General features: G+C 42.7%; 1 pseudogene; it reads right to left on the minus strand.

The window, feature by feature from the left end:
- On the minus strand, positions 20,686–21,213 carry LOC102178840 (annotated as a pseudogene).

A 27,372-nucleotide genomic window follows, 5' to 3' on the forward strand; every position in this document is an offset into this window, starting at 1 on the left:
AATTACAAAAAGGCTATTATATAAATGATGGCATGTCTTTGGGCTATAATTGCATATAGAATGAGACACTAGACTATTTTTCAAGAAAAAAGCAAATTTGGTGAGTTCTATGAAGACCAGCGGGAGGCAGAATGGCGTGGAGAAGGAACACAACCTCTTCCACTAAGTTAACTTATTAACCAGCAGTGTGACTTTAGGTGAATTACTTAACCTCTCTGAGCCTCATGTTACTCCATCTTATATTAGATCTTGAATTAACTCAACCTGCATACTTAGATTTTTACAAAAACCTAAAATGATTGCAGGGAAATGAAATATTTGATTTGTAATTACTGCTCATGGTCTATCAATGAGCTGGGAAGCAACATAGAGTATCTACATTTCTCCTGGAGAGAACATATTAGATTCATCATGGTCTCCTTTCTGACCTTTCCAACCAGCAAGTTCCTTTCAGTCTCAGGGCCTTTGCACTTACTGCTATTAAGTGTTTCCTTTGATGCACAGCTGTTCCTCATTTCTCCTGTCTCAGATAAAACCTTCCCAAAGTGGCCTTTCCTGGCCACCCATCAATCAGTCCCTATTTCATCATCATACTATTTTAATTGCTTCCTAACATTTGAGATGATCAAACTTATAAATATATTTAAGTGCCTATTGCCTTTTTCCCTCTACACAATATAAGATCCACAAAAGACAGATGTAATGGCCTCATTCAAACTATACCTAGAGAGTATAGCACCTGCCCGCAAAGCAGGAGATGTGGGTTTGATCCCTGGGTCAGGAAGATCCCCAAGAGAAGGAAATGGCAACCCGCTCCAGAATTCTTGCCTGGAAAATCCCTTGATTAGAGGAGACTGGTGGATTAAGGTCCATGGAGTCACAAAAGAGTTGGACACAACTCAGCTACCAAACTGTACCTAGAACGTGGAAATGATCCAAGGTTGGAAAGTTGAAATGAGGTGTGGTTGGAGCTTTTGGGGTGAGGAGAAAAGTGGTGAGAGTTGATGCCAGGGATGTAGGGAGAGCTAGATCTCATAGGTTTTATTAGCGACGGTAATGAATGACAGCAAAGCTCTTTATAGGAAAACCTTAGGAATCTTCTTAACTATTTATGCTTCTGAAAAGTAAATCATTCACAAACATCTACACTTTATCTATTATTAAGAACTATTGACTTAAGACACACTTCACAATGGATCCAGAGATGGCAATGGCAAGCCACTCCAGTACTCTTGCCTGGAGAATCCCATGGAAGGAGGAGTCTGGTGGGCTGCAGTCCATAGGATCGCTAAGGGTCAGACATGACTGAGTGACTTCACTTTCACTTTTCACGTTCATGCATTGAAGAAGGAAATGGCAACCCACTCCAGTGTTCCTACCTGGAGAATCCCAGGGATGGGGGAGCCTGGTGGGCTGCCGTCTATGGGGTCACACAGAGTCAGACACGACTGAAGTGACTTAGCAGCAGCAGCAGCACAATGGATCACTGCTTCCTAGTAAGTCACAGCTTTGTAGCTTTATAAGATAATCTCAAAGGCAGTGGCCCTCAACCTGGACACCAGGGAGGGGCTTCAGAGGGTTGTGAGTTCTTGAACTGAAATGAAAATTTTTGCTTGTAAGTACAAGCATGCATATGAGCTTCTGGGAAAAAGGTCCTTTGGCTTCAGCATATTCTCAATGGGAGACCTTTATAACCCCAAATTTAAGAATTGTTGATACCCACTCTTAGTTTTCTCTGAACACCTTGACTCTTACAGAACCATATTCTAAGTTGGAGAATATGTTTGTTGTCTAAAGTACAACTTAAATTTATAAAATATATGTTCTTCAATAGGCAAGTAGGGAAGTAAATATGGGAAACATTTACTTTTTAAAAAGATCAATTAGCAAATGACCACACATGATAAATTAGCGTCCATGTGAGTTACTTAACAAGGTGGATTTTCCTCCCAGTGACAGTGGCTGAAATATCCATATACAATGATCTTTAAGTATTTGACTGTTGCCTTAAAATAGCTACCCTGATTTTTTTTAAAAGAACATAATTTAAAAACCTTTAGCTTATTTTTAATTTATAGTCCTTGAAAAAAAAAATAAGTGGCTGGCCCAATCATTTATATGCCTGGGCAAAAGCAATACATCTATATAAAAGTACAGTGATATATTTCTGTTGCTGGTTTAATGTGCTGCTCCTCGCCCTGTATGTTCTGATTCATTGGAGAGTAGCAATCATGTCGACAGGCGCTGTTCTTCAGTTCCCATCAGCGACAACTAAAGGCCAATTCAAGGTTGTGGTGGGGTCATGAATCTAACACAGTCGCTGATAGAACAATTTCCCTTCCACACAGCATTGCCAGTGGGACACACAGGGAATAGCCAGGGAAGCTGTCTGTGTGTATCTCTATCTTCTCGCTTTGCCTTTTGTTCCTGAGCCAGTGTTTGCAGTGTGTACCAATCCAGTGCCATTAGGGAATAGAGGGCCAGTCATGGAAAATTGATAAGGGAGAAAATTTCTAAGGCTTCAAGAAACTGGAAAAAAAAAATTCTGTCCCTCTGTGCAAACAAGTCATCTAACAATGTGTTACAGGAGGGTCAAGAGCAGAGAGAACAGAGATAGACAGACAGGCGGGCTTGTTGGAAACAAGAGCAGTCTCGGGGCTTCTCAAAGAAAATGTTTACATTTTAGAAACTCTAAGGGTTCATTAAATAACTGAGTTCTCTGTTCTTTCTTTTCCCAAGTAGCATCTGAGTGAGGAAGATGTCTCTGCAGCTGCTTTACTTGCGCTCCTCACTCATTCTAGGCTGCAGCCCAAGGTTGACCAGAAAGCCAAACCTTACCCCCATCAGTTTACAGAATGAAGGCAGGTTTAATTTAAGACAAAGTTCAAAGATACCACATCTTGGATGAGGCTCTCAGAGGTAGTGTCATAACTGTTACAGGCTAAGCCTCAAGTTTTCTTGAGATGAAAAACATCTGGAAAGTGGGGTGAAGGATGAAGATGGGGAATTAAGCTGGTTGTGGGACAAGTTTTCTCAAGTAAATGGTCCCACGTCATAGCATTCAAAGAGCGTGAAGTCTGTCAGGCATTAACAGAATTTTGTAGTGGTTTTACACACAGGCGTGGGATACAGAGAGGGCACAGAGAGGTTAAGAGCTCACTCAAGAACACACTGGTGGGACTTTCCTGGTGGTCCTGTGGCTAAGACTCTGTCCTCTCAATGCAGAGGGGGAGGGTCTGGGTTGGATGTCTGGTCAGGGAACTAGATCTCACATGCCATAGCTAAGACCCGGTACAGTCAAATAAATAAATCTTTAAACAAAATGAAGCACACTGGTGAGTGTGGAGCTGGGATCTGAACCAAGGCCTGTTGAAGCTCATGGCCTGTCCTCTTAGTTGCTGGCCCCCATATGAAGGCGGTTAACCACGCACATCCCCGCCATGTGCCCTCAAACAGTAACTGACCTGACAGCAGTTTTGTGCCTGAGGGTAAGAATCCTTTAATCTAATGGAACTAAATGTTTTTAAAACATCAGAAAACAAACTTAAGATGAGTGAGTAAAATGTGTTTGATAGACATAAACTGGCAAAGATGGAGCTAGTTCTAGCTACCACAACAAAACTAACCAAGCCTTTTTTCAAATAACGAAGACAGTTCCCTAAAAGGGATAATTATAAACACTAATTAAGCTCAATAAATCCACGTAAGAGATAAAATCACCGCAACAGGCCTGAAGTTCACTTTGCATGCTAAGTCGCCTTAGTCGTGTCCGACTTTTTGTGACCCCATGGCCTATAGCCTGCCAGACTCCTCTGTCCATGGGACTCTTCAGGCAAGAATACTGGAGTGGGTTGCCATACTCTCCTCCAGGGAATCTTCCCGATCCAGGGATTGAACCTGCATTTCTTATACCTCATGCATTGGCAGGCAGGTTCTTTACCTCTAGCATCACTTGGGAAGCCCCAAAGTTTACTTTAGGGACAGATACTTTACTTACCCTTTGTTTTTTCACAGTTCTTAGTTCTAATTTTTAGCTCTTAATCTTATTATTTTTTAAAAGATATTTTTCCTGATTGCAAAATGAACACTTTGTTATTATAGAACATTCTGGAAGCCCTGAAAGATAAAACTAACCAGTCATAGTCCAACAACACTATTAATATTTTAATGTATTTCTGCTTCACCACTTTTGTACATATAATTTTGGTCAGTTTTTAAAGAGTCATACTGCACATGTAATTTTGAAACCTAATTTTTAAAATTTATCATTTCTGTGTAGGCATTTTCCCATTCCTTTATAAATGTTTAATAAATATAATTTTAATGGCTGTCTAATGTCTCAACAAGTAGATATTCCAGAGTTTACTTAATGACTCCTTTATTGCCAGACATTAGGTGGTTTCCAATTTTTTGCTATTACAAATAATGTCATTATAAATATTTGAGGATATTTTCCACATTTCAGATTATTTCCTGAGGCCAGATTTACAGAAATAGGATTTCAGGGTCAAAAGGTATGAAAACAGTTGGCACTCTTGAGAAATACTGTCATATTGCTTCATAAAAGGGTTGATGCTGGTTTTTACCGCCGCTAGCAACTCATTGAGCAAAACTGCAAAGTGACTAAAACCTGTCTATGGAGTTAGATCAGAGTTTCTCAGCCTCGGCACAATTGACCTCCAGTGCAGTTCAGTTCAGTTGCTAAGTCATGTCGGACTTTTTGCAACCCCATGGACTGCAGCATGTCAGGCTTCCCTGTCCATCACCAACTCCCAGAGCTTACTCACACTCATGTCTATCAAGTTGGTGATGCCCCTCTGGGCTGGATAACTCTTTATTGGTGGGGAGGGTGCTGTACTGTGGATTGTGGGATGTTTGGTAGCCTCTCTGATATCTACCCACTAGATGCCAGTAGCAACCCCCAGCTGTGACAGTGAAAAGTGTTTGCAGACATTGTAAGATATCCCCTGGGACAGAAGGGCAAAATCACCCTCTGGCTGAGACCTACTGTGTTAGACAAACTTCAACTTGTATTTGAGCTCCACTGCCTACTTAATGCTAATGTGAGCAACTTAATTGATCTCCTTGGCTCCTCATCTATTTATTGCAAAACTGAGATGATTACACTCAACACAGGGGTTGGTGGTAGAGATTAAATAAGATAATGCGTGTATGGCATTTCACATAATGTTTGGTACATGGTAAGAGCTTAGTAGTCATTTACAATGAAGATCATGGTGTTGAGGCTTCTAGTGCCCACCAGAAGGACCTGGCCTTTATGTGAATAAAGAAGAGATGGCTATCACTCTTGGTAAATGGTTGATACTCTTTCATGAATTCATCATCATTTATTCATTCAGTGGGTATTTACTCGAGCCTTACTACATACCAGACACTGTTCTAGGCACTGAGGACATAGCAGTGAATAGCAAACTTTGCTCACCGAGCTTACAGTCCCGTGAGGAGACAGATTAAATAAGAATGAAAAAGTGATTTATATAATGTTAGGAAAGGAGATAGAAATTATTTGGGAGGTGGGAGAAGATAAAATTTTAGGTGAGGTTTCTCAGGAAGTTTTTATTGAGAAAACAACATTTGACTTAAGACCCAATTTCTCCATATGTACCCTGCAGTTAGAGCTTCCCAGGTGGCACTAATGGTAAAGAAAAGAACCTGCCTGTCAATGCAGTAGACATAAGAGATGCAGATTCTATCCCTGGGTCAGGAAGATCCGCTGGAGGAGGGCATGGCAACCCAGTCTAGTGTTCTTGCCTGCAGAATCCAGTGGACAGAGGAACCTGGTGGGCTCAGCCCATAGGGTCACAAAGAATCTGACATGACTGAAGCAACTTCGCAGGCATGCATGCACACTGCGGTTACAGCAATCCAGAGTGAATAGCAAGTGTAAAGGCACTGAAGCAGCAACACGCCGGAGTGTTCAGGGATGACCATGTAGGCTAGTGTGCCTGGAGGAGGTTGGGGAAGGAATGATGATGGTGGGTGAGTGATTGGCTGGTGGCTTGATGATAGCCTTGTAGAGACTGGGCCTTTACTCTCAGTGAAATGGGAAGTCATTAAATATAGTTATTTTGTACTCTGTAAAGTAATTTCTGATATGAAACCATGGAAGGAAGAATAGGTAATGTAAGCATCAGTATCCAGGGGATGGAGACTATACGCTAAGATGGACAAGGGGAAAAAGTGGCTTCTTCTTGTTGACAGGGGCTTATCCAGCCAAGCTCCAAATCTTGCTAATTTGGGAATTCCATCATATTTCCGCTGAAAGACATAACTAGGCTGAAGGCAAAAGTTCAGGTTTAATCAAGAGAGTTGATTGAAGGAACTGGGGCATCATCCTATAAGGATGATGGTAAAGAATCTGCCTGCAATGCAAGAGACCCTGGTTCTGATTCCTGGGTTGGGAAGATCTCCTGGAGAAGGGCCTGGCTACCCACACTAGTATTCTTGTCTGGAGAATTCCGTGGACAGAGGAGCCTGGTGAGCTATAGTCCATGGGGTTGCAAAGAGTCAGACATGGCTAACACTTCCACTTTTTTTCCTCTAAAGAGATGGGCTCATTTGATCCTCTTGTTTGTGTGTGTGACATCAACTGTCACGGATGTAAAACACTTCTTGGAATATGAACTCAACTCTCTCTCCTCTCTCTGTATCAGCAACAGGGCTTTTAGAACACTCATGGAAGGTATGTCTATTCCTCTTTCTTCTTAAAACAATTGGAAAATGAAATATTGAAGTGAGAAAATGAGACAGTAACTAAAAGAACAAAACGGTGTGAGAAGTGTTGAAGGCACTCAACCATAGAATGTTCCTATGGCTGCAGAGTGACAGGACAAATTATTGAAACAAATTTCCCTGTCTCTTGGGGGATTTAGATTTCTTGACTGTTGGATTCTTGGTAAGACTGTATCCGTGGCATGCATTTTTCAATCGTCTCCTCTTCCAATATTATGACTCAGATTTAAGGTGTTTCTTCTACGTATGTCAACAAGTATAAACACATGCTTGAATGTTTTTTTCTTCCTTAGTCCAAGTTGATGTTAATCAGAATTCATTTCAGATAAAAATCTCAACATGCACTTGAACTTGAAGGTGAGAGTGCATTCCATTCTGTTCTCATTTCATGAAGCAACTCTCCTGCCAGCTCTAGTTTGGCAACTCGACTCTCCTGCAAAAGCTGATTCTCAGGCGTGACTTTAGAGTGGGGAGTTTCTCTGACCACATCCCCTCTTGAAGGCAAGAGGCGTTCGTTGCTTAATGTTTCATAAAGTTTGCAGCATTTGAGGCAATGCTATGGATTTCCAACTTTTAAAACATCTCTGTATTTTGTAAGAAGGAAATTGTTTAATCTAGTTCTGCCCCCTGCTATTCATTTCAGAGTTATCACAATAGGATTTGCTAAGGGAACGAAGACAACTGCCAATCCCTTAAAAGGTAGTTTTCCTGTATAAACGTCACACAAGCAGATTGCTTGGGACTGCATTTATTCATTTCCCAAAATGCATTATCATACTTCCGCTTGGATTGATTTCTTGACAATACCAGCTCATCACTTTGTGAGCGCCATCCGGAAATGGAAACTCAGTCAAATACCTCTGGCTGAGTGGGTAGCCTTCATCTAGTTGGGGTGATGAAGATGTGTGGTTCCTTGATTAAGTCTCTTATTCCTTAGTGTTCTCAGGTGGCCCAGTGTTAGAGAATCCACCTGCCAATGCAAGGGACGTGGGTTCAGTCCCTGTTCAGGGAATATTCCGTGGAGAAAAATATTAGATACCCTTAGATAGAAAACTATCTCCTGGCAACTCACTCCAGTATTCTTGCCTGGAGAACCCCATGGAACCTGGTGTGCTACAGCCCATGGGGTTGCAAAGAGACACAGCTTAGTGACTGGACAACAACAAGGCAACTGAGCTATTTGGAACACTTGGCCAGCCTCTCTGGTGACTTTTAAGTCTTACCTTGTCACCTAATGAACCCGCCTTTTCAAAAGTCTATAACCTTGAATGTGAAGAAAAACTGGCTGTTAGTGCAGCCATAAATGCCTCTTCACCTTTGAACACTTGCCACGCTTGTGGTAGGGTGGTATAAATGTCTACTGTTCACTTCAGTTGTTGTCACTTCACAAGTCTCTCTGTGAAGTGACACAGCCAATCTCCCTGCGGAGTTCTCGACCACTGTGGAGGATTTCAGTGGCTTCCGGAAGCATTCACAACAGTAGTGGTATCATTCTTGGCTTTCACTGGGCAGGGCCTGGTTTGTGATCCTCTGCAATGACAGCCCAGACCTTAGCTCTGGAAATGGGGTCATGGAAAGTGACATGAAGCCACCCCTGCAACAAGCATAAGCAGACATGTGTTCAGCCAGCTGTCGCCTCATTAGATATATCTACCTTCTTGAGAGAAGAAATATTTAGACTTGAACCAACTGAAAACCCAGAACAATCTATACTAATTTGTTGCATCCTGAAAGGAATGGAATTCAAATATCTTCTTCCACTGAAACCACCCATTGACCAAACACACACTCTTGGGAAGGGAGAGAGGGTACAGAAATGCTGAACCTGTGAATAAGGATCAACTGATAAAAATAGGGTCCAGGGGGTAAAGAAAAAAGAATATAAAATTATTTTGCACAGTGAACCAAACTAAAGCAAAATGATATCAATCCTCATTTTTCAAAGTCTGAGCATTCTGGTGAATAAAATGAAATGCTTTGGGGAAATATAATTCACTTTACTAGAAGTACAGTATTCCAACTTTGCAATAACTTACATAAAATAGGCACGTGCCTGAGAGACAGAGGGCTTCAATGCACTTTTAATCTGTAGTAAGCCAAGCATTATATTGAGAGCACAGTCCAAACAGCTTTCTCCTAAATAGCTTATAACATCCTTTACATGCAGTATCTAAAAAGAAATGATATAAATGAATATATTTACAAAACAGAAACAGACTCACAGACTTAAGAGAATGAATCTCCGCTTGTCAGTGGGAGAAGGATACAGGGAAGGAATAGTTAGGGAGTTTGGGATGTTTAGGTACTCACTACTATATTTAAAATGGATAACCAACAAGGCCCTACTGTACTGCACAGGTAACTCTGCTCAATGTCATGTGGCAGCCTGGATGGGAGTGTCGTTTGGGGGAGAATGGATGCATGTATGTATTTGGCTGAGTCCCTTTGCTGTTCACCTGAAACTACTATCTTGTTAACTGGCTATACTCTGATATAAAAAGTTACAAAAAAATAAACAATAAACAGTCTTCTCCTTTTTGTGGTCCACATAAGAGATGAATAGCTCAGCTTAGGGAGGCAGACTCCAAAGCAGGGAGGTGAAAGTGTCCTTCCTCTGGGAAGGTGCTAGGGACCTTGTATACTTTGAGACAGATGTATCCTTTTTTGCTCTTCACACTTGAGAATCTGAAACATCCCAGCTGCCTCCAAAATTGGCAGCAGAAAGGTTCACCAGCTGTAAACTAACAGAAAGGGGGGGATCTAAAGAGGCAAACGCTTTCGTGCCCTACAGATTCTTTGGCCCCTTGTAAGAGGTTGCCTCCACCCCACACTCTCCCAACCTGAGGGGAGCACTGGTATTATAGCCAGTGCTGCGATTCAGAGGTATGTCCGTGGCTGCTTCACAGCTTGTTTTCTGAACAGGTCCAATTTAGAGACAGATGAAGATCAAGCTCAAATAGAGGATTTTTAGGCACGGGGTAAAATTCAAATTTTCTGATTAGAGAAATGAGAGCTAAGGCGAGAGTGCTAATGAAAGATTCCAGGCAAAGATGTCAGGGCCAGCTGCCAGCTCACAGACTGAGCTTGGCAGACAGACAGAGGAGCTCTGACGGGGAGTTTCTCTGTGCATTTTAGAAGACGGCAGCATAGATCTAAATGCAGCCAACCTATTGATTTATTCTCTTTGTACTGGACATGGCTTTTTATTAAAGAAAGCAGATATTCAATAGTGTTAACTAGTAATGGGAATTGACTTTTCACTAATTGCACAGACCTTGGCATTAATACACTTTAATGGAACCTGGGCTCTGCATCCCTCAAATCAATCCCGAAGTTTTTCTCTAACTCTTTCTGGTCAAAGGACATGAACAGCATTATAACTGAGGGAGACCCTTTTTAATCTTTCCTTTTTTTTTTTTTTTTTTTAATTCATGGAATGAACAGGCTAAAGAACTTTCTTTGATTCCAGTGAACCAGAGAGAGGAATAATTTTGTGACCTGTAAAATACATGGGAACTCTGTAGTCTGAACTGACTGCAGAATTTGGTGCTGGCTGTTTAGAATTCAGTTATGAATGCTGGGAAAGAATTTGGCTTTCCATGCACCTGGCTGGGTCCTGCCCTCACTGGATTCTCTGAGGCAGAAGACTCATCACTTATTTATCATTCATTTGTTAGATTTATTAAAAGTAAATAGGATCCCTGACAGCTGCTGGGCTCACATAACCTGGAACTAGGGCCTTGAGAATACATGCTGCTCTCATAAACATCTCATAGAATCTGACCTCACCCAAAGGCGAAGCAGCATGGAATAATGGAATCTGCCAGGAGGGAGGGCATTCCTGAAGTTCCCAGGATGGCAAATGTCCCATCTCCAATTCTCTAAGATTCATTACTAGATTCTTCCTCTGGCCATGGGAGGCAATGGTGACGGTCGAAGGCAAAGATGCTTCAAACACAGACACGAGATTATTAGGTATCTTATTCATCTCTGAATCTGACTATGCCTGGTGTCCCGAGTGGCAAACCCCATTTAATTCATGACTTACCTCTTTCTAACTGTGTGGCATTAAGTGGACCAAGCTCTTTGATCTGTCTGTGTCCTGTCTGGAGGGTGTGGGGGGCGTTGGGGGGGAAGAATACTAGAAAAAATCTTTTGCAGAGTTGTTGCGAGATTAAATGAGATATCATGTGTAAAATCTTTAGCTCATTGAGGGCACAGAGTAAATGTCAATGAATGGTAGTTCTAATTATCATCTTTGAATCTTTTGCACTTAGACATTGGGTGTTTGGTAAATGTTAAGTTCAGTGAATGGGTTCATTCTCTGATTCAACTATTTCTGTGTCTCCTACGAGCCAGGTATTGTTTTGCAGTGACAGACAGGCACATCCTGTGACTTTATGGAATTTACCATTTGCAGTACTCTTGCCTGGGAAGTCCCATGGATGGAGGAGCCTGGTGGGCTGCAGTCCTTGGGGTCGCGAAGAGTCGGACACGACTGAGTGACTTCACTTTCACTTTTCACTTTCATGCATTGGAGAAGGAAATGGCAACCCACTCCAGCGTTCTTGCCTGGAGAATCCCAGGGACAGGGGAGCCTGGTGGGTGCCATCTATGGGGTCGCACAGAGTCGGACATGACTGAAATGACTTAGCAGCAGCAGCAGCAGCAGCAATAGAGGCAATAAATAAGTACATGAGTGAATGACTAAATTACCTAAAATGTAATTTCAGATACTGCCAGGTGGAGCTAGTGGTAAAGAACCTAACTGTCAATGCAGGAGACATAAGAAATGCAGGTTCGATTCCTGGATTGGGAAGATCCGCTGGAGGAGGGCATGCAACCCGCTCCAGTATTCTTGCCTGGGGAATCCCATGGACAGAGGAGACTGGAGGGCTGGAGTCCATGGGGTTGCAAAGAGTAAGGCACGACCGAAGCAACTCAGCATGCATGCATGAAAGAAATTAAGCAAGATAAGAGATAGGACTTCTCTGGCGGTCCAGTGGTTAAGGCTTTGCCTTCCAATGCCAGGAGTGCAGTTTTTCAATCTCTTATCAGGAGCTGAGATCCCACATGCCATGGACAAAAAACCAAAATATAAAACAGAAGCAATATTGTAACAAATTCAATAAGACTTAAAAATGGTCCCCGTTGAAAATATCTTTAAAAAAAAGAAAAAGAAAAGGGAATAGAAAATGACTTTCTATATGGGAATAAGAGTGTGTGTAAAAGAGAAAGAGAAAGAGAGACGGACAGAGCAGTGAGGTGATGTTGAGGAGACAAGTGACAGAATAAATGGACAGAGATTTCTTCAGATTTCTTCTAATGCACCTTGCTCAGCTTGTTTTAACTCCTCTGACCATGTTGTAGCTCAGTAACTCCTTTCTTGAGAAGTCTAACTTTTTGTGCTAGAGTTTCTTACTGTATAGTGAGGTAGCTCCTAATATCTAACTAAATAAACCAAATAACAAATAATAACTCCATGCACTGGTCATAGCAAACACCCTCTTCCAACAACTCAAGAGAAGACTCTACACATGGACATCACCAGACGGTCAATACCAAAATCAGATTGATTATATTCTTTGCAGCCAAAGATGGAGAAGCTCTATACAGTCAACAAAAACAAGACTGGGAGCTGACTGTGGCTCAGATCATGAACTCCTTATTGCCAAATTCAGACTTAAATTGAGGAAAGTAGGGAAAACCTCTAGACCATTCAGGTATGACCTAAATCAAATCCCTTATGATTATACAGTAGAAGTGAGAAATAGATTTAAGGGTCTAGATTTGATAGATAGAGTGCCTGATGAACTATGGACTGAGGTTCGTGACATTGTACAGGAGACAGGGATCAAGACCATCCCCATGGAAAAGAAATGCAAAAAAGCAAAATGGCTGTCTGGGGAGGCCTTACAAATAGCTGTGAAAAGAAGAGAGGTGAAAAGCAAAGGAGAAAAGGAAAGATACAAGCATCTGAATGCAGAGTTCCAAAGAATAGCAAGAAGAGATAAGAAAGCCTTCCTCAGCAATCAATGCAAAGAAATAGAGGAAAACAACAGAATGGGAAAGACTAGAGATCTCTTCAAGAAAATTAGAGATACCAAGGGAACATTTCATGCAAAGATGGGCTCGATAAAGGACAGAAATGGTCTGGACCTAACAGAAGCAAAAGATATTAAGAAGAGGTGGCAAGAATACATGGGAGAACTGTACAAAAAAGATCTTCACGACCCAGATAATCATGATGATGGGATCACTAATCTAGAGCCAGACATCTTGGAATGTGAAGTCAAGTGGGCCTTATGAACAAAGCTAGTGGAGGTGATGGAATTCCAGTTGAGCTGTTTCAAATCCTGAAAGATGATGCTGTGAAAGTGCTGCACTCAATATGCCAGCAACTTTGGAAAACTCAGCAGTGGCCACAGGACTGGAAAAGGTCAGTTTTCATTCCAATCCTAAAGAAAGGCAATGCCAAAGAATGCTCAAACTACCGCACAATTCCACTCATCTCACATGCTAGTAAAGTAATGCTCAATATTCTCAAAGCCAGACTTCAGCAATACGTGAACCGTGAACTCCCTGATGTTCAAGCTGGTTTTAGAAAAGGCAGAGGAACCAGAGATCAAATTGCCAACATCCGCTGGATCATTGAAAAAGCAAGAGAGTTCCAGAAAAACATCTATTTCTGCTTTATTGACTATGCCAAAGCCTTTCACTGTGTGGATCACAATAAACTGTGGAACATTCTGAAAAAGATGGGAATACCAGACCACCTGACCTGCCTCTTGAGAAATCTGTATGCAGGTCAGAAAGCAACAGTTAGAACTGGACATGCAACAACACACTGGTTCCAAATAGGAAAAGGAGTACGTCATGGCTGTATATTGTCACCCTGCTTATTTAACTTCTATGCAGAGTACATCATGAGAAACACTGGACTGGAAGAAACACAAGCTGGAATCAAAATTGCCAGGAGAAATATCAATAACCTCAGATATGCAGATGACACCACCCTTATGGCAGAAAGTGAAGAGGAACTAAAAAGCCTCTTGATGAAAGTGAAAGAGGAGAGTGGAAAAAGTTGGCTTAAAGTTCAACATTCAGAAAACGAAAATCATGGCATCTGGTCCCATCACTTCATGGGAAATAGATGGGGAAACAGTAGAAACAGTGTCAGACTTTATTTTTCTGGGCTCCAAAATCACTGCAGATGGTGACTGCAGCCATGAAATTAAAAGACGCTTACTCCTTGGAAGAAAAGTTATGACCAACCTAGACAGCATATTCAAAAGCAGAGACATTACTTTGCTGACTAAGGTCCGTCTAGCCAAGGCTATGGTTTTTCCTGTGGTCATGTACAGATGTGAGAGTTGGACTGTGACGAAGGCTAAGTGCCGAAGAATTGACGCATTTGAACTGTGATGTTGGAGAAGACTCTTGAGAGTCCCTTGGACTACAAGGAGATCCAACCAGTCCATTCTGAAGGAGATCAACCCTGGGATTTCTTTGGAAGGAATGATGCTAAAGCTGAAGCTCCAGTACTTTGGCCACCTCATGCGAAGAGTTGACTCATTGGAAAAGACTCTGATGCTGGGAGAGATTCGGGGTAGGAGGAGAAGGGGACGACCCAGGATGAGATGGCTGGATGGCATCATGGACTCTATGGACGTGAGTCTGAGTGAGCTCCGGGAGATGGTGATGGACAGGGAGGCCTGGCGTGCTGTGATTCATGGGGTCGCAAAGAGTCGGACACGACTGAGCGACTGAACTGAACTGAACTGAACTGACCTCCATATGCCTAGCATCCTTTTTTCCTCAAGTACTGCCCACCCCAAACCAGGACTTCACCTCAAAAATGAACAGTGTGATTTGAAAATTTTCCTACAACATTTTCACTTGAGGGAATCAGGAAAATGCCTCTCTTTTCGTCTCTGACTTCTGTACCTCCAGCTTGCCTTCTGGAAGAGGATAGCTACGTATTCAAGATGTCTGGAAGCTGAAGGGAGCTTTTGCTTTCTATTTGGCTCTCTGAAGTGTTACGCAACTAGCCTGCCATACTGAATTATTTTCAGCAGTAGAAATTCTTCAGTGTCCCATCTCAGGCCAGGCTTTAATTTGAAAGTAATAACATTTGGGCAAACTCAGATGCACTAAGTTGCTGCCGAGGGCTTGGTGGGTTTTGAGGTAATTGGTTTTACTCAGTTGCTGATGCTTCACTTGGACAAATGAGAAATCAAACTCCAGCTCAGTTTGCAGAAAAGCCCTCGTCAGCAGTTTAGTCTACTACTATTTCAGAGCTTGTTATGTTATCGGCAATAAAATGAAACTAATATACTGTTAATTAATATTGCATCCTACAGCTAATTTATCACATTATTAATCAGAGTGATAAAGCCAAGGAAAATGCGGTTCACCTTTAGTGTCTTTTCATCTCTTTTAAACACTTGTATTTATGCACAAATACATGTTTTGGTCAACACTGCCAAGTATTTGGTTGTTCCTGGATGCGTGTATTCTATTTTCAAACAGTAACTTGCCCCTCAGGAATATTTTATTTAGCAAGACAGGACTTAAAGTGAAAGGGTAACCATTTCTGATCGTAACCTTGGCTTTGTGCTTCTAGTAATTATCCTTTAATTGCATTACCCTATTTGAAATAGAGTTGTAATTGGAAAAAAACAATTTGACATTCCCTGATGCTTACTCTGACATGCACTATTTGCTTTTTATTCAAATGTAAATTTTCTCCATAATACTATCAAAGAAAGAAAAAAAATTAAGCAAAATTGAAATGTCAGTAGCAATTTCTGACATGCAGGCAGTGTCATTTACTGGCCCTTGTCTGGAAGGCAAGACTTTTGGTTCAGATGCAAAAAAAAATTAGCAAGCTCTGAGGAGAGGGAGAGATGGATGGCAGCAACACCATCCCTCTGGGATTCGTGTCCACTTTGCACAAAGGCTTCATAATACCCAACAAACTACAAGCTATAATTTTGGGATAAATAGTTTTTTTTTTTTTTTTTTTTTTTTTGCTGCTTTATAATGAAAAAATTTCTTTTCTTAAAAATGGAAAGATAATAAACTTAACTTTAGGCTTACTTTATCTTGGGCATCTGGGAGGTGTAATTTTAATTTGGCATATGTAATATCAGTTGGGCAGCTTCTAAAAATGGCTCCAATGATTTTAGTTTCCTGATAGTCACCCCCATTCGTAATCTCTCCCCTTAAAGTGTGGGCCGGATCTCTTGATTTATTTCTAATGAGTAGAATATGGCAAAAGCCACGGGATGTCAATTCCAAGGTTAGGTTATACAATGTGCTGAGGCTTCTGCCTTGGGCTTCTCTGTCTTGCTGTCTCCTGAGCTCACTGTGAGGGAAGCCAGCTGCCATGTTGCGACCTGCCCTCTGGAGACGTCATGTGGTGACTCAAGAGGGTCTCTGACCAACAGCCAGCTAGGAACTGAGGTCCTCACCCAACAGCCCATGAAGAATCAAATCCTGTCAAAGGTTTGGAAGTGAATCATCCCTCAGCTGAACTTTCAGATGAGCCTGTGGCCCCAGTTGGCATTTGATTGTACTCTCAGGAGAGACTTTAAGCCAGCTAGGTGGCAACTGGATTCCCGCAGAAGCTGTGAGGTAATAAACGTTTGTTTTTTTAAGCTGCTTTTGACTCATTGGAAAAGACTCTGATGCTGGGAGGGATTGGGAGCAGGAGGAGAACGGGACGACTGAGGATGAGATGGCTGGATGGCATCACGGACTTGATGGACTTGAGTCTGAGTGAACTCCGGGAGATGGTGATGGACAGGGAGGCCTGGCGTGCTGCGATTCATGGGGTCGCAAAGAGTCGGACACGACTGAGCGACTGAACTGAACTGACTGAAGTTTCAGGATAATTTGTTATGTAGCTATATATAACCAATGCAGGGCAGGCGAAAATGGTTATTAAGAAAATAATTATGGATATGTTTGGCACACTTGATTTTTTTTAATTGTTAAAATATCTGTTAGCTGGAAATAAAATAATGGATACAGGAATAGTCAGAAAAGTTCTAAGTACTGTACATATATGAAATGATTAGTATTAAAAACTTCTTGTAGCTTGGACAAAAACTCTCAGTCCAATATCTCAGTGAAGGATTCATGGTGTACTGGATTGAACCTGGATTCCAATCCAGACTTTCTCACTCACTGGCTATAGACTTTGAGAAAGCCACTTAAGCTCCATCAGCTTTTGATAAATCCATAGGACTGAGAGGAAGGGAAATAGGACAATAAGTGATCAATGAGAGCAGCCTAAGATTGTGGATATAGTATTGGGACTTTTTGGTCAAAAGTGACAGAAATCCAACTTGAAATAGATTTTGGCAATAAGGAGTTCAGGATCGGAGCCATAGTCAGCTCCCGGTCTTGTTTTCACTGACAGTATAGAGCTTCTTCTTCTTTGCTGCAAAGAATATAATCAATATGATTTCAGTATTGACCATCTGGTGATGTCCATGTGTAGAGTCTTCTCTTGTGTTGTTGGAAGAGGGGTATTTGTTACGACCAGTGCGTTCTTTTGGCAAAACTCTGTTAACCTTTTACCTGCTTCATTTTGTACTCCAAGGCCAAATTTGCCTGTTACTCCAGGTATCTCTTGACTTCCTCCTTTTGTATTTCAGTCCTCTATAATAAAAAGGGCATCCTTTTGGAGTGTTAGTTCTAGAAGGTCTTATAGGTCTTCATAGAACCGTTCAACTTCAGCTTCTTCGCATTACTGATCGGGGCATAGACTTGGATTACTGTGATATTGAATGGTTTGCCTTGGAAATGAACAGAGATCATTCTGTCATTTTTGAGATTTCATCCAAGTACTGCATTTTGGACTCTTTTGTTGACCATGATGGCTATCCCATTTCTTCTAAAGGATTCCTGCCCACAGTAGCAGATATAATGGTCATCTGAGTTAAATTCACCCATTCCAGTCCATTTTAGTTCGCTGATTCCTAGAATGTCGATGTTCACTCTTGCCATCTCCTGTTTGACCACTTCCAATTTGCCTTGATTCATGGACCTAACATTTCAGGTTCCTATGTAATAGTGCTGTTTACAGCATCGGTCTTTACTGCCATCACATCCACAACTGGGTGTTGTTTTTGCTTTGGCTCCACCTCTTCATTCTTTCTGGGGTTATTTCTCCACTGATCTCCAGTAACATATTGGGCACCTACCAACCTGGGAAGTTCCTGTTTCAGTATCCTATCATTTTGCCTTTTCATACTGTTCATTGGGTTCTCAAGGCAAGAATACTGAAGTGGTTTGCCATTCCCTTCTCTAGTGGACCATGTTTTGTCAGAACTCTCCACCATGACCCTTCCATCTTGGGTGCCCCTACATGGCATGGCTCATAGTTTCATTGAGTTAGGCAAGGAGGTGGTCCATGTGATCAGTTTGGTTAGTTTCTGTGATTGTGGTTTTCATCCTGTCTGCCACAAGAGGCATATGGAAGCTTCCTGATGGGAGAGACTGACTGAAGGGGAAACTGGGCCTTGTTCTGATAATTGGGGCAGTGCTCAGTAAATCTTTAATCCAGTTTTCTGTTGATGGGTAGGGCTGTGTTCCCTCCCTCTTGTTTGACCTGAGGCCAAACTATGGTGGAGATAATGAAGATAATGGCCACATCCTTCAAAAGGTCCCATGCCGGTACTGCTGCACTCAGGGCCCCCAACCCTGCAGCAGGCCACTGTTGACCCACACCTCCACCAGAGACTCCTGGACACTCACGGGCAACAGCTGAAGATATTAAGAAGAGGTGGCAAGAATACACAGAAGAACTGTACAAAAAAGATCTTCATGACCCAGATAACCACAATGGTGTGATCACTCACCTAGAGTCAGACATCCTGGAATGTGAAGTCAAGTGGGCCTTAGGGTGCATCACTTCGAACAAAGCTAGTGGAGGTGATGGAATTCCAATGGAGCTATTTCAAGTCCTGAAAGATGATGCTGTGAAAGTGCTGCACTCAATATGCCAGCAAATTTGGAAAACTCAGCAGTGGCCACAGGACTAGAAAAGGTCAGTTTTCATTCCAATCCTAAAGAAAGGTAATACCAAAGAATGTTCAAACTACCACACAATTGCACTCATCTTACACGCTAGCAAAGTAATAATAAAAATTCTCCAAGTCAGGCTTCAACAGTACGTGAACTGTGAACTTCCAGATGTTCAAGCTGGATTTAGAGGAACCAGAGATCAAATTGCCAGCATCTGTTAGATTATCAAAAAAGCAAGAGAGTTCCAGAAAAACATCAACTTCTGCTTTATTGACTATGCCAATGCCTTTGACTGTGTGGATCACAATAAACTGTGGAACATTCTGAAAGAGATGGGAATACCAGACCACCTGACCTGCCTCCTGAGAAACCTGTATGTAGGTCAAGAAGCAACAGTTAGAACTGGACATGGAACAGACTGGTTCCAAATCAGGAAAGGAATATGTCAAGGCTGTATATTGTCACCCTGCTTATTTAACTTATATGCAGAGTTCATCATGCAAAATGCCAGGCTGGATGAAGCACAAGCTGGAATCAAGATTGCTGGGAGAAATATCAATAACCTCAGATATGCAGATGACACCATCCTTATGGCAGAAAGTGAAGAAGAACTAAAGAACCTCTTGATGAAAGTGAAAGAGGAGAGTGAAAAAGTTGGCTTAAAACTCAACATTCAGAAAACTAAGGTGATGGCATCTGGTCCCATCACTTCATGGGAAATAGATGGGAAATAGGTGGCTGACTTTATTTTCTTGGGCTCCAAAATCACTGCAGATGGTTATTGCAGCCATGAAATTAAAAGATGCTTGCTCCTTGGAAGAAAAGCTATGACCAACCTAGACAGCATATTACAAAGTACAGACATTACTTTGCCGACAAATGTCCATCTAGTCAAAGCTATGGTTTTTCCAGTAGTCATGTAAGGATGTGAGAGTTGGACTATAAAGAGAGCTGAGTGCCAAAGAATTGATGCTTTTGAACTGTGGTGTTGGAGAAGACTCTTGAGAGTCCCTTGGACTGCAGGGAGATCAAACCAGTCCATCTTAAAGGAAATCAGTCCTGAATATTGATTGGAAGGACTGATGCTGAAGCTGAAACTCCAATACTTTGGCCACCTGATGCGAAGAACTGACTCATTTGAAAAGACCCTGATGCTGGGAAAGATTGAAGGCAGGAGGAGAACAGGATGACAGAGGATGAGATGGTCGGATGGCATCACCGACTTGATGGACATGTTTGAGTAAGCTCCAGGAGTTGATGATGGACAGGGAAGCCTGGCATGCTGCAGTCCGTGGAGTAGCAAAGAGTTACACGACTGACTGACTGAACTGAACTGAACTGAGGATCAACTTCAGGCTTAGAAGATTGATCTTTAGTTTGGTTTGGCTTTTACTAGGTTTCCAACAGAATGTGATTGTAATTTTGCTTCACCAAAGAGTCTACTTTTAAGGGCATTTGTGTATCAGGGTAAGTGGGAAAAAAAATCAGCTGACTCCTCTGAGTCCTGCCTAACAGACTGCAAGTCTTCATCTTCTGTTCTAAGTGTCTAGAAGAGGTTTTTGTTGTTTGTTTTTGTTTTTATTATTATTATTATTTTTATTTAGAAACACTGAACAAGTTTTTACTCAAATGGGTGTGGAATCTCAGTAAATATTTATGTCTTAATTGTACAAAAATAAAACACTTAAAAACCACCATTTGAACATCGAGCTCTCTCTCCATATGGGTCTGCCACCATGAGTACCTCCACCTGCCTGTGCCCCAGCCTGCAGTGCTGGAGGGGGTCTGGGGGGCCCACCTGACCTCAGCGGCTGAGTCCTGGCAGCGCCACCCCTGGGCAGGGCCCCCCGCATGACGGCCTCCCAGGAGGAGCAGGCAACACAGTAATCCACCTTAAGGATCCTCGTTCTGAGACGGCTCCACGATACTCGAGCAGCAGGCAGCAAACTCCACAAACAAGGGCTCCTGCATCCAAGCTCGCATAAGCTTGGCCTTGTCGTCTGCCTGATCGAGGTCGACCATCAGCTGTCTGAGGTGCGGGTTGAGCAGTAAGCTCCTCAGTGCTAAATTCTTTAAATTCTGCAAAGACACTCGGTCCTCTTCCTCATCACTATTGAGAAAATCAGCCAGAGTCGTCATCATCATCTTCGTTTTCCACAGGCTTTTTAGTTTTTGCAGTAAGAGCTGATCTTATTTTTTTCTTGACAGGACCAGTTGCAGGCTCGCGCTGCTCTTTGTGCTTCCGGAAGCAGGGCAAGGAGCAGTAGGGCACGTGGCAGGCAGGGCAGTGGTATTTGGGTTTTTCCAAAAAGACAACGCAGAAGGCGGTACCGCAGCTGAGCAACGCCTTGGTCTCTCCTGGGACGCGCCCCCCCCCCCCGCCTGTGCGCCAGCCCCGGGCCCCCGAGCCCCACATGCACCTGTTTTGTTTTTTTTTTTTTTAATTTCAGGTGGTGTCTCACATATCTCTGTAGTCTGAATTTTGCAACTATGACCTTAATGATGTTACAGGAGGTCAAAGCTTTGCATGACCCTGAGAGTAGTCATCTCCTTAAATTGTTTCTTTTGGCACCTGACTTGCCTCACCCTAGTAGTGGCCCTGTGTCATTTCCTTTGGTCCCATCAACTGAATCAATAGCACCACAGTCTTCCTTGCAGGCAGAACAGAGAGCTGCGTCACCTGAGAGTTATAAGAATCCCATGAGGTTCCCTTGGACTACACTATCTTCCTCATTGGCCTGTATCAATATTCCAAAGTCTAAGCATTGGATCACTTTCTAAGGCAGGAAGTTATTTGGAAAAGTGTACAGGATTTGGAAGGAAAAAAAATACAAGTTAAAATTCAGGTTCTGGCAGAAAATAACTGAGGGAACTAGGGAAAGTCAATTAATTGATCTGGCCTAAATTTTCTGTAAAATGAGGAAGACAAGTGTGCCCTGTCTTTCTGCATATGTTATGGGGTTCAAGTAAAATACTGATGGAAAAATTATTTTGAAATCTGAAAAGCAGTATGTTAGTGCTGACTGGTTATTAAGGGTTAATACACAGTTCTCTCTTCAGCAATAATGATGTTATCTGTTCAACCCTTAGGCCGTTGAGAAGAAGGGAAACAGAGTAAGCTCACATTGATGAGCACCAGTGTGAGAGCACGGGTTTATGTATCAGGACTCTTTGATCAAAAGTGAAAGAAATCTAATTCAAAATAGTTTAGGAAAAAGACAAAGGAACTTTCTGAAAGGCATCACATTTAACTTAGAGTAGAGTAAGGGTGGAGTTCATCCTCCGGGAAAGTTGGAAAAGGGATTCAAGTTCAACCAGGACCTCATCTTCTCCCAGGGAGCATTCTTCTCTCCCCTATAGACTGTCTCCTCCATATCCTGGGATCCTGGCTGCCCGATGCTCCCAGGATTCAAATCCCATCGCTCCCACCAGAAGAGGCTGATCCTCTCCTTAGTTTTGGTTTCTATATATTCCAGGGAATGTTGCTGATTGTCTTGGCTGATGTCAGAGGCCCACCCCTGGGCCAACTGAGGCCAGGGAGGCAGAATCCCCAGGGGGACACATCCCAACGACCTTGCCCAGAGGTGTGGAAACACCTGGAAGTGGCCTTCCAAACGCCCTCTGTGATTAGGCCCTGACCGAGTGGCTGGGCTGCTGCGCACACCAGTTTAGGGTGTGCAGTGTGCTGTGGCCAGTAGCCCCAATGCCTGGGGAGAAAACTAAATCCAGGCCACTGCACGGGAGCACATCAGTTCTGAAGGAAACGCGGTCCTAATGAGAGGGAGTGGGAGAGGTTTCCACTGGGAGAAAGGCTCTGTCCATGCCAGAGAAGCCTTCCAGTCAGAGCCTCTGAGGGCACGGCCCTGCACTGGGAAGGGTGACCATTCCATCCTCTTGCAGGCAGGAACCCCTCCTCCTTTCGTGTTGATGGAATGGAATGGGAAACTCAGCTCATATGAACAGGAAAAATGCAAAAGCCACAAACGAGGAGTTCTCTCTTTAGACTATGAAGAATTAATGGTCCTTCTCAATGTTGTCAGGGGCATATTTCAAACTGGACTGTAAATGCAGACTCCAGTCGCCGTCATGACCTATTGCCCAGATGTTTAGCTGGCACTGAAACCACTCCATCCCTCCTGTCGAATGCTGCTGGGTTAACCTTTCTCAAACCCACATGCTCTAAACCCCTCTCCACTGCCTGCCACTCCTCATCTGGGCACCCAAGACCTCCCATCCTGTGGCCCCAGCCCCTTTCCAGGTTCATCTCCTGTTTCCCCTTTAGACTAGAAACACAGACCTTTGTTGCTCCCAAATATGTCCAACCAAGTCTCACCTCCAAGCCTGACCATGGGCTATTTCCGCTGCCTGGAATGCGTTGCCTTTTCAAACCTTCCCGATTTGTCCTTTATGAAGCCTTTCCCCACAACCCCAAGTAGATATGAACTCATGGTTTATATTCCCTTACAGAACTCACCACACTCCATCTCAAGTAATATTTGCACTTGTTATGTTGCATTTTTTTCAGGTGAAAAGACCCTTGAAAGGAGGTGAAAAAAAAAATGATAAATACATAAATTTCTTACTATGTGCAGGTACTGCTATGCATTTAGTGTTATTTAATCCTCAAAACAACTTTTTTAACAGAGAGGTTTAGCAACTTGCCCAAGGTCACACAGCCAAACAAGGATTCAAACCCATGTCGTGTGCCTTCCTGAGTACACGCTCCTGATAACTATGACACCCCTGCTTGTGGCGGCAGAGACACGTTTACTCTGAAGCCAACAAATTCCTTTCCAAGGGAATGTACTCAATTTATAATTTAGTGATTTTTTTTCCTTAAAGAGACCCTCAAGATTGTATTAACTTCAAGTTCTATAAAACTGGGTAGAAATACAATGTCTTGTTCATTTGAAATTCTCTTAAATCTTGCTTAGTAATGATGATTGTCACACCATCATAGTGATGATGGTTCCAAGCCTTACACGGAGCATTTACAAGGCATTTTCAGCCATCTCACTGGATCCTTACAAAAACCTAAAAATTAGGTGCGGCCGTTGAAACTTTGTAAACAGGTGACAAAACTGACCTCGGAGACACTAAGTAATTTTGTCTAAAGCCACCCAGCTATAAATGATGGAGCCAGAGCTGAAGCTCAAGGCTTCTGATCCCATCTGCCAAGATCCCTTCATTTAGGTCTTTGCTGCCTGTGGGTTCTGAGAGCCTTTCAATCACTTAGCAGATGGTGGTCCTCCCACCCCCCGCCTCACGCACACCCATTTGAAGAGCACTCCATCACATCCAACAATTATCTAAATTGAAGTTGTCCATCCTGCCTTTTAAATTCTTCTCCAGATAATGAACCTTTTCAACCAATAGGGCGCTTGATGTTAATCACACAGAGAAATGCAAACTTGATCTATTCACCTTCAAATTGGTAGAGCCTAAAAGGCACAGGAATTGCATTTACCTTCCAAGCCCTAATCTTGATAATTTCTTTAGGGAAACTTCTTCAACTGCCTGTCTTCAAGAGACTTTTAAAGCTCTCAAGCAATTGCTAAGTGATCCTAGAAATACATTTGCCTGTAGCTAGAGATTTTTGATAAGTAGCCTATAATTTATCACTGTATTACAGAAAGCCTGGAGAAAGCCTTCTATATTATGCTGAAGCCTTCAGCTTTCACAGCTGATATGTAAACATATTCCCAAACTAGAGGTGCCCTGGATCATTTTTAATGGCTAAACACGGACCCTAGAAATATCATCACTGTATGTTCAGTTGTTCCCAAGGATGTGGCAGCTCTAAATATCATACATGCATGTATGCATGCTAAGTCGCTTCAGTCGTGTCTCTTTGCGACCCCATGGACTATATAGCCCACCACATTCCTCTGTCCATGGGGATTCTTCAGGCAAGAGTACTGGAGTAGGCTGCCATGCCCTCCTCCAGGGGATCTTCCTCACCCAGGGACTGAACCCATGTCTCTTATGTCTCCTGTGTTGGCAGGAGGGTTCTTTACTGCTAGCACCACCTGGGAAGCTCTATCATACAGGGAAATGTCTTCACCTGCAGGCCCATGTCTTCTCCAGACTTAAGCAGTCATGGAAAAGAGGTAAACAGAGGCAGAAGCCAAGAACTCTGGATTTAGGCCAGCCTGGGTGTGACCCGTCTCCCCCAGCTCCACCTCTTACCAGCTGGGTAGCCTATGCACATTGCTTATTTTGCTCATTGATTCAACAACTACTTGCTGAGCACTTAATAAATGACAGTGAGTGCTGTAGGTATTGAGACAATGGAATGAACAAAACTATCTCAGGGAGCTGGAGTTTCCATTTGCAAAACAGAAATAACTGGAGCACCTAGCTCACAAGGCTGGTTAGGGATGATAAGTCAGCCTGGGGCTGGCTCAGACTTACTCTATTTAAAAAACAATAAAAGTCTTTAACCTTGATTCTAGACTTTTAAAACATTCAGGATTTTTTGTTTATATTTTGAGCCACTCCAAACCCTGCTTTTCATAAAATTTTCCAGGGATTTCCCTTAATGGGGAATGTAGAAGAAAGAGTTTCTAGAGCCTTGAGGCAGAAATTCCCTGGTGGTCCAGTGGTTAGAATTTCATGCTTTCATTGCCCAGGATCTGAGTTTAATCCCTGGTCAGGGGACTAATATTGGTGAAGAAAATAGTCAATTAAATCTCCATCTATACAAGGCAAATATTCATATATTATTTATCCCAAGATTTTTAATCATTTGCTTCTTTTTCCTTTCTCCCTGAATTAGGATTGGACTTGAATCACTATTAACTAAGTATTTTTGGCAATGAGTCAGATGATTCAGGAGACATATTTGGTGTATACTAATATGCCTTTGCAGCTTTCCTGGTGGATCAGACAGTGAGGAATCTTCCTGCAATGAGGGAGACCTGGGTTCGATCCCAGGGTTGGGAAGATCCCCTGGAGAAGGGAATGGCAACCCACTCCAGTATTCTTGCCTGGAGAATCCCATGGACAGAGGAGCCTGGTGGACTACAGTCCATGGGGTCGCACAGAGTTGGACAGGACTGAGCGACTAACACACACACACAGGGAACTAAGATCCCACAAGTCATGGAGTGTGGCCAAAAAGAAGAGCTTTGGGCCATATGGGCGGGAACTATGAGGCAACAGGAGGGTTAAGCACACTTGGTAAACCCAGCCACGGTCAGAACTTGTTCAGGTGGACTTTGCATAGATATTCTTGGGCTATGCTTAGTCATTCAGTTGCGTCTGACTCTGGAACCTCATAGTCTGTAGCCTGTCAGGCTCCTCTGTCCATGGGGATTCTCCAGGCAAGAATACTCGAGTGGGTTGCCAGGCCCTCCTCCAGGGGATCTTCCCAACCTGGGGATCGAACCCAGGTCGATCCCATATTGCAGGCGGATTCTTTACCGTCTGAGCTACCAGGAAGGCCTATGCATGGTTTTTGCATAGATATTCTTAGGGGCTCTTCATTTCTGGTTTCATTTGGAAGGGTTTCTGTGGGTGCTATTTTTATGTCTGGAGTTTCTGTCTGCCTCAAACACAGTTTAAAAGTTTCAGTGAAGCATTTACCTAAATCCCTGATGTTGTGGCTCACATTCATTTCCTTTTCTCTGGCAAGGGTTGAGTCGGATGGCCCAACCAAGAGATCCTCACTCCTGCCTGCGCCTGGCACCTGTGCTCTTCCTTGGGCCTCTCCGTGATGCACCAGAACCCGAAGACCACGTGCTGGTCCATCCCTCCCTAGTGCATAGACACAGGTGCAGAAGCTCTGTGTCCCTGACAGCCAAATGGGCGTTTTTTCCTCCCACTCACAAAAGAATCACATTTTTCTTCCTTTGTCTTTTTATCAGTGGGAACCCATTTCTCAGTATGGTCTGGGGTCCATTTTCTTGCTCCAAATTTTTGACATGGGGTGAAACACGAAGCAAAATCAAATCTTATGAGATTGTCAATATCAACTATTATTTCCTAAAGGAAGGAAGGAAGGAGAGAAAGAAAGAAGGAAGGAAGGAAAAGGGGAAGCAAGGAAAGAAAGAAAGGAGAAAGAAAGCTTTAAAAAGTCAGGGCTAGAATTTGGTAACTACTCGTCTATTCTGCCACCTAATAATAATTTTTATAGTTGATGGACTGCTTCCTCTTCACCAAGCACTGGCTAAGCAAAGTTTTACATACATTATCTCATTCAATCATCATAGTAACTGCAAGAAGGCTCACCCAACCCCCACCCCATTCAATTATTTCCATTCTAAGGATGCAAAGACCGAGGGTCAGAGTTCTCAAGAGACTTGCCCAAAGTCCTTTTCCTCCAACCCAAAAGCCGTGAGCTAGATATTGTATCTTTTATGTGACACGGGTGGGTTAAAAATCATTAGCCTCAATGAGTTCGACCATCTTTTTGTCATCATTGTAAGAGTAATAGTATCCAATATAAGAAATCTGAGAATTGTACAACATACGATAAAAAAAAATTTTTTTTGGAGTCTCTTTAATTCTGTTTTTCTGCTCTATTCTGCTTTTTACCAAATTTGGAATTGTCCTTCTTATCTTGTTTTGTACCCTGCC

The sequence above is a fragment of the Capra hircus genome, chromosome 15, assembly GCF_001704415.2.
Source record: "Capra hircus breed San Clemente chromosome 15, ASM170441v1, whole genome shotgun sequence".
Lineage (NCBI taxonomy): Eukaryota > Metazoa > Chordata > Mammalia > Artiodactyla > Bovidae > Capra > Capra hircus.